Source organism: Cyprinus carpio, chromosome B20 (genome assembly GCF_018340385.1).
Source record: "Cyprinus carpio isolate SPL01 chromosome B20, ASM1834038v1, whole genome shotgun sequence".
NCBI lineage: Eukaryota > Metazoa > Chordata > Actinopteri > Cypriniformes > Cyprinidae > Cyprinus > Cyprinus carpio.
Window position 1 is genome coordinate 10,402,248 of NC_056616.1, and position 7,617 is coordinate 10,409,864.

Here is a 7,617-nt window from a genome sequence, read left to right on the forward strand (position 1 = left end):
AAATTATGTGATCTAAACCCTTCATACAGTGTGTGCCATTGAAAAGACTGTAAGCCTATCCCTCACAGCCTCATTTAATATGTGTTAGTTTGAGTTTTGAGTTTTACCTGACTAGGGTTTATTGGATACACCCATCCATCTATTCTCCAAACCACTTGTCTTCTTTAGACTAATGGTGCATTCAATACAGACAAAAAGAAAACTGTTAACAATAGAACAGTAGAAACATTAGCTTAATATTTATGGGAAAAAAATAACAGCAAATAAAATTTTAAGTCAAAATTAATAAAACAAATATTACACAAATATTTTAAAATTATCCTCTGATGGATGCATCTGTTTATTTTTAGAACAAATATTACAATGGAAACCTAATACAATGGGTCATGGTAACTTATAGTAAGGTGTACAAAACATTAAAAAATAGCCCAGACCAATTTTTACCAGTGAATATTAGAGGAACTCTCTGAACACTGCAGAATAATGTGGAAAATGCAATTTGGGTGGTCAGGCATTAGCGGTCTCATGACACCTGCTGTACCATGATCAGCCCATTCAACCAAACAGAATCTTCACTGACCATTTGCAACTTTTCACCATCCATTCATCCATCCAACTAGTAACCTTGACCCCCGTGACTCCTCATTGGGCCTGTGGGAGAAAAATGTTGACCCGTGAATTTTCACGACAGGCCTGCATCCTTTCTCTTTTTCAGTCTATCTTTCCTTCTCACTGGGTGGTAAGAGATGATTAGAGTGTGGGTTGGATGTTGGATTGTGCTGCTTCAGCGCTGAACACCCCTCCTGCCTCTGCTCTGTAATAACACAAAGTCTGTACAGGCTGTACAGCTCGGTGGCTCCAGCTTTGGGAAAATAAAGGCCTACAGGCCTGCCTGCAGACCCCAGTGTTGAGACTGGCCCACTGAAAAACAAGCAGAGGGGGTAAGGAAATACCCCCAGCACACACAACCCCACTAACAGCACCCTCTGCTACTAAGATTAGTTTTCTTATGACTCTGCATATTTCTCCCTCGCTCTCCTGCTCTAGATTTCTTATTGTCTGTCTGTCTGTATACCTCAGGAATTCCTTCCGTTTAAAGAAGCGGCACGTGAGGGCTCTCCTCTGGTCTCCAGGATCATTTTGGGAATGGAATGCACAGCGCCTGCCTAGTGTTTCTGCACGGAGCGACAGAGACCGAAAATCAAACTGCACCCGACTGTACAATCTGATAAGAAAGCGTTTGATGGTGCCATCCATGACTGGGTTATTGACTTTGATCATATTGACGATTCCTTATCAGTGCAAGCCAGTAAACGTGTAACTTCTCAAAATCATTGGATCGCATTTAGAAGGGCCTGTTTGCTGGTGTGTGCGAGTCTGAGTGTTTATTTCTGTGAATATTATTGCAGCTGGCTGAATGTTTATTGAAAACGCTGTGCTCTAAAGGACGGACGCCAAACTGCGGGCCTACATTTTAAGCGTCTCTTAGTCTTAATATCCTCTATAATCTATCTGAATCTCACACTTTTTTTCATTTGAGTGTCAGCACGTCTCCAACGTTCTGTCTCTCATTCACATTCCTTTGGCTGATCTCGGAGTTGGATGGTAAATCATTAATTGTCCTTCCTGCTCTGCTGTGTGTCACATATGACAACTGTTACTGTGACACTCATTTAATACTGGGTTTCATCAGCGGTTTCTGGAGTGGGATGGAGGGAATGAGAGAAGGGGGTGGAGGAGTTGATTTATTTGTTTCGTTCCTCCGAGGGAGTTTTATAGAAAACAACACATCCCTGATGGCATTGCCACTTTATATTATGAATCACACACGAATATGCATTAATGCACTAAACACATACATTGCATGATTTATTGTTGGCATTGAGGGTTTTCTGTCACATTACACCATATTGTCTCAAATGGTTTTGTCTTGCAAGCATATGTGTAGTGCATCTCCTACTAAGGGCTTGGTTTGTTCTAAAAGAAAGCCATTTTAAACTTTTTAAAGGTTTTCTATGCCTGTTTTCTGTTATGCACATGTTCCCCTTTGTGTAACAGCTGGGAAGCAAATTTTTCTGAAAGTATCCGAATTTCACTTATTTTAGGAGACCATGTGTTTTTCTAATAAGATTTGATTTGGCTTCACTCTCGTCATGTTGTGACACAAAGAAATCATAAAAAAAAGATTTACAATGCCTTGGGTTCAGAATTCAAACAGCATATTACTCATTTCCCTCATTTACACATCAAAAATTTGCCTCAGACACCTGCACAGCACTCTCTCATCTACCACCCCAAACAAATGTCTCTGCAGATGATCAGATGTTCTTGTTTAGGAAAAGTATTTGTGTCAATGTCACAAAATGTAAAATGTTATTTAAAGAGTTATTAAACCCTACAACTGAAAGATGAGAAAAGATAAGAAATCATATTTTGCATAAAGAAAATGTAATGTGCTATTTTAAGTCATTTTCAGGACAATTTTGCAGCACATTTACATTCTTTTTTTCTTTCTTTCTTTCTTTCTTTCTTCTTTCTTTCTTATATAATAATCAATAATCTATCTTATTCATATTTCAGTAATGTGAATGGGGGTTAAAATATGTCCTTAAGGTAGAAAAAGTCCTTAAAGTAGACAATCTTTAATATATATTTAATATATATTTTTATAAAATATATTTTATTAAAATACTTTAAGGAACTTTTAAGTGTGCTGTTTTATTTATTTAATATGCTTTACTTAAATTAAAATGCTTTAACCATACACTTAAACCAGTTTACTGATTTATCTTAAACAGTAAAAAAAGATGTACACAGTACAGTAAAAAAAAAAAAAAAAAACATTTACAATGATTTTAAATGTAAAATTAAACATCTCGTGGCTTTAAAATGTAAACAAAAAACACACACCAGCTAGATCTGCAGTTGTTCAAGCCAGAACGAATGGGCCAAGAATAAACAACTCATAAACAGCACCTAAGAAACTGGTAATTTAAGTTATAAAGTCATATAAAATATAAATACTGCATAGAAACATACAATACTTATATTGTACATTCAGTAGTTGTTTTTGCATTGCACATGGCCAAATCTACGACCATGCCTCTTAAAACACTCTGAGCCAAGAAAGCGTTCAATGTGAGGCCTCTGTGCCCCATTTGCAGGCTAAAAATGTAAACAACATTATCAGATAAATGGCCTCATTGAATCTAAACTCACGAAGACATTATTTTTCAGATCTGGCTCAAACAAACTCATTGCCTGTGAAGAACAACATCATCTTTCCATGGACCATTTCCCAAAGCCTCTCCAGATTTCGATAGCAACTGTAATTCAACCAGGAAGGAAACCAAATGCGCACTGCGCTCACAGGCCAGAACTGAATATGTCCTGAATGTTTCTGTGCTCTGTTCTTCTGTTGTGCCTCTCTCTTCAGGAACGAATAATTACAGTCACAGCATGTGACTTAACAGCGCAGAGATCAAATTCCACCGTGTTATAATCACTTGCTGTTCGGCTATTGCAGCAGCAGCAAAAAATAAATAAAAAAGGTAATGAGTGAAGGTAAATGGTGTGGTGGGTAGCAGAAAATATTTGCTTTTGCTAGGCTACAGAGCGAGATCAGAATGGAAATGGAGAGAGCTCAGACCGATTTAGAGAAAGCAGGCGTGACGCACAGGTGGTTTGTCACTGTGAGAAATATCAGAAGCGAAACAGGCTGAACATAATCATTTTGTGTTTTTTTGCAATAAGCTCTCTGAGCTTCACTCTATTTTTGGAAAAGCTTCTCCGTGAGAGCAATTCTGAAGATGGAAATAGTGAGCACACAGTAGAGCGTATAAAGCTGAAGGAATGTGTGAGATCCGAGCATGACTTCGCACTGCATGGTTTGAGTATGAGCCAAAACAGATGGAGCAGACCCAATAAAGGTTTAGCCCAACACTGTCCCCATTCACCACATGCTCTCTCTTACACACACACACACCTTGCAAGTTCACTATGGCTCAAACTGCCTCGTTGCATACTGCCTGCATAGGCAGTTGCCTTCTAAAGCAGCATCGAGACAGTCATGGAACCTCATAAGTGACCGATTTGGAACTCTACCAAGGCAGCATAACACAAATAGCACTTGAAGAAGAGATTCCATCTAGCATGAAACTAAACTAAAAGCATACAACTCTTATAAGCTTAAAGTTTAATAGTATTAAAAATTATTGCATACTACTAAAATTATTTGTTCTTTCCTTCCAAAGATGGAACCATTTTTTAAAAATAATCAACTTTTCTCTTACCTTGTCCACCATCTTGGTCATGGAACGCATGGGAGCAGTGCATCTACAAGGTACACACTACTCTATTAAAGTCTATGTAAAGACCGTTTAGAGAATTGTTTCTAAACACATTATAAATGTTAGAAATGTATTGCTGAAAACACGTTACAAAGACTGTGAACTTCTAAAACAGTTAAATATTTTTTTACCATTTTCATGTTCTGGATTTTGTGGAGCCACTGAGCATGGACCCTCCCCTAAACACTATAGTAACTAGTCTAGAGCGCTTAGCATCGGTGGTTTGCACACTCAGTCACGAGTTACTGTCATTGCCGTTAGTTTCTACTGCTTACTGTTTGCTAGCTATCTATACCATATGGCTGTGTAAATCCAATTCAGCTGCTAGGGGGAGCATCCATTCAGGTTGTAGCAGTATTTGAAAGTTGAGAGAGGTGGCAGCTTTCCCATCAGTGGGCGTGGTTTCAACAACAGACACGCCCCTAGCCTTTGAGAGCATAGAATAGTAAAGACTATAGATGGTTTCATCGGGCCCACAAACTTCCGGTCTGTGTTTGTTTATCGTCTGGCTAGTGGCGTCGACTACAAATGCAGTTAAAGTTAAGGTGATGAGTAGATTGAAGCTGAGCTCAGGTTGTTGTGCTGTATTTTCCTCACCTCATCCATCTTGGATTAATTAAAAGTCGGTGTGAAATCAAAATTCACCCCGGCTATTTTGTAAGTGCTATTTTGATGGTGTTTTTATTTTGAAAGATTCATTCATGTACGTGAATTTTATTTATTTATTTTTTGACCTTATAATGTTTAATCAAAATGTCATAATTCAATTTTCTGGTAAAAATAAAAAAAAAAACATCCACAACTGACTGGAAGCTTGCATTGATATTTAAGTTTAACTTACTCCTTAAGTCCAATCAATAAACAGAACCAAGACTTCATTTCCATTGTAATCTGAGGTACTGTACATCGCAATATGAAAGAAAAGCCATGGAATCATCAGAAACTCTGTGACTCTAATAAATACTGATTAAAAAAAATGATGTTAGCATGTTGCTAAGTTAACAGCACACTACTCAAGCACATTGTGTAAAATAATACATTTTAATTGCACTGAACTATTTCCTCTATTCTTTTTGCTGAGCAACAACTAGCAATTGTCTTGCCTTGTGGAGTCTTTTTTTGTTTATAACCAAATAAGGGTTTAATCCAACGTTGTCCACATTCACCCCACATGCTCAAACACACCTTTCGAGTCGTACATTCTCTGCTCCAAAACTTAGATAACTGCCACATAATACCAACAAAGGCATTCCCCATTTAAGATTTGAAACACGCTACATAGTCAGTGACACAGACTCTACTTACAATTGATTTCAAAAGAGTTTGACCTTAGTATGCTGCTAAGCTAACAGGATGGCACTGTTGCAAGCATAAAAACACGCACACACAAATTTTAGGTATGAAGCATTTTTAATACTCATCATTTCTTATATCTTGTCAGCCATCTTAGATTTATGTTTACTGAAACTATCTCAGTACATTTTGGGATTGCCTTTTGCACAAGAGTTGTATGTGATGCTTTCTCCTAAAATACTTATTCTCAGAACATCTCTTGGTTACTGAGGTGGCTGGTGTGGAGGGTATCTGTGTGTGTGTGTGTGTGTGTGTGTGTGTGTGTGTGTGTGTGTGTGCATTTAAATATTGTTTGGCAGTGATGTTATGCTGGAACAGTGTAAATAAAACTCCCACGCCAGTCACTTTTATCCCCTGCCAGGCTCATTTGGAGGAAACAAAGTCTTGAGCTCCCTAACTCACTCTCTGTGATGACAGAACCGACAGTCTCTAAAAAATATCTCTTACAGGCTGACAGTCTGCCAATCATGACAGGAATGTGAAGGGAGGGAAGAGAAGGGAAGGGTTTGGGGTCGCACATTAGCTATGGGACACTGGAGTCTGCAAATGCACTTGAGAATAAGCATGCCAACACAGTCTCCAGGGTGTCCTTAAGTCCAAGTAGCTGGGGTGGTGAGCAAAAAAGCCACCTCAGCAAGATCTGCAAATTCTTCTCTTGTACTTCACTTGTAGAGAACTACTTAGGAGTGAACAGTGTGGTGAAAAGTCACTAATAAACTGAAATGGAATTTTAGTACAAAAAAACAAAATTACACTAAATGTGCTGAAGTATTCCTTTGCCTTAATTTAAATAAGTCACTGACTGTAGCCCAAATCACATACTTCCTATATAGAAGACAAAAAACAGTATGTGAACAGAGTATATGTCTAAATCAGTGTTGAGAGACTCTGGGGAATAAATAGTTACATGTAACAGACTTGCGTAATTTAATTACATAATAAATGTAACTGTAATCTGTTACAGTTACTTAGACAAAATATTTAATTAAGTTACATTTACTTATGAAAATGTTAACAATTACAAAGGGGGGTACAGCTGAATTTTTTCACACACAGATTCGATTGATTTTTTTCAAAATTTCATTGACATACAATATGAGACACCAGTGTTTCAGCACTCAGTTTAGGACATAGAGTAGGACACATGCTTATTCGATTACTGTTTTATTTCCTATTTGGGATTATTAGATTTTTTTAGAAGGCATTGTTAGATATTAGTGTTTTCTGTCATAGCTATGCAAAGATTTGATTTCAAAAATAGTATCATAGCTATTAAACTACATCTTGTTATGGTTTTAGTAAAAATTGTGCCAGATGTCCCATTAAAGTATATGCTAGATTGTAGAAATCTTCTTGCATATTTTTGTTACTATTCAAAATAGGTTTTAATAGTATAAAATACATTGCATGCATACAATAAAATAAATACTAGTTAATTTTAGCTTGTTACCTCTTTTCTGTCAACGTTTCTGTCAGACAGATGGGAATTATGCTGTGTAAACTGGTTCAGCACAGGGTTTGTGGATGATTTGACAGATACTGTTCCAGATTTTGCACAGTTAACTGACTTTTAAATTCTAAATTCATTAGTGTGAAATGAAATGCTAATTCACAAAAGTAAAACCTAAAGTAAAAATCGAATGTAAGATTAAAAACAATATAAGAACAGTGGTATTTCATTCGTAGTACACTCCTTTCTAAATCTATGTAATGGTAACACTTTGGGGATGACGAGCTGGCTTGACAATAAGAAATGACAGTAATATCAGTCCAAATATGTATGGGATTATTTGAGATGGTCAGGTTTTCTACCTCATGTTTTTTTTACTACTGGAACTAAGTATAAGTAATCTGGCATCTCAATTTCTTAAAGTTTTAATGTTTTTCTTTTCTGTAGCAGCTCTATAAATGGAAC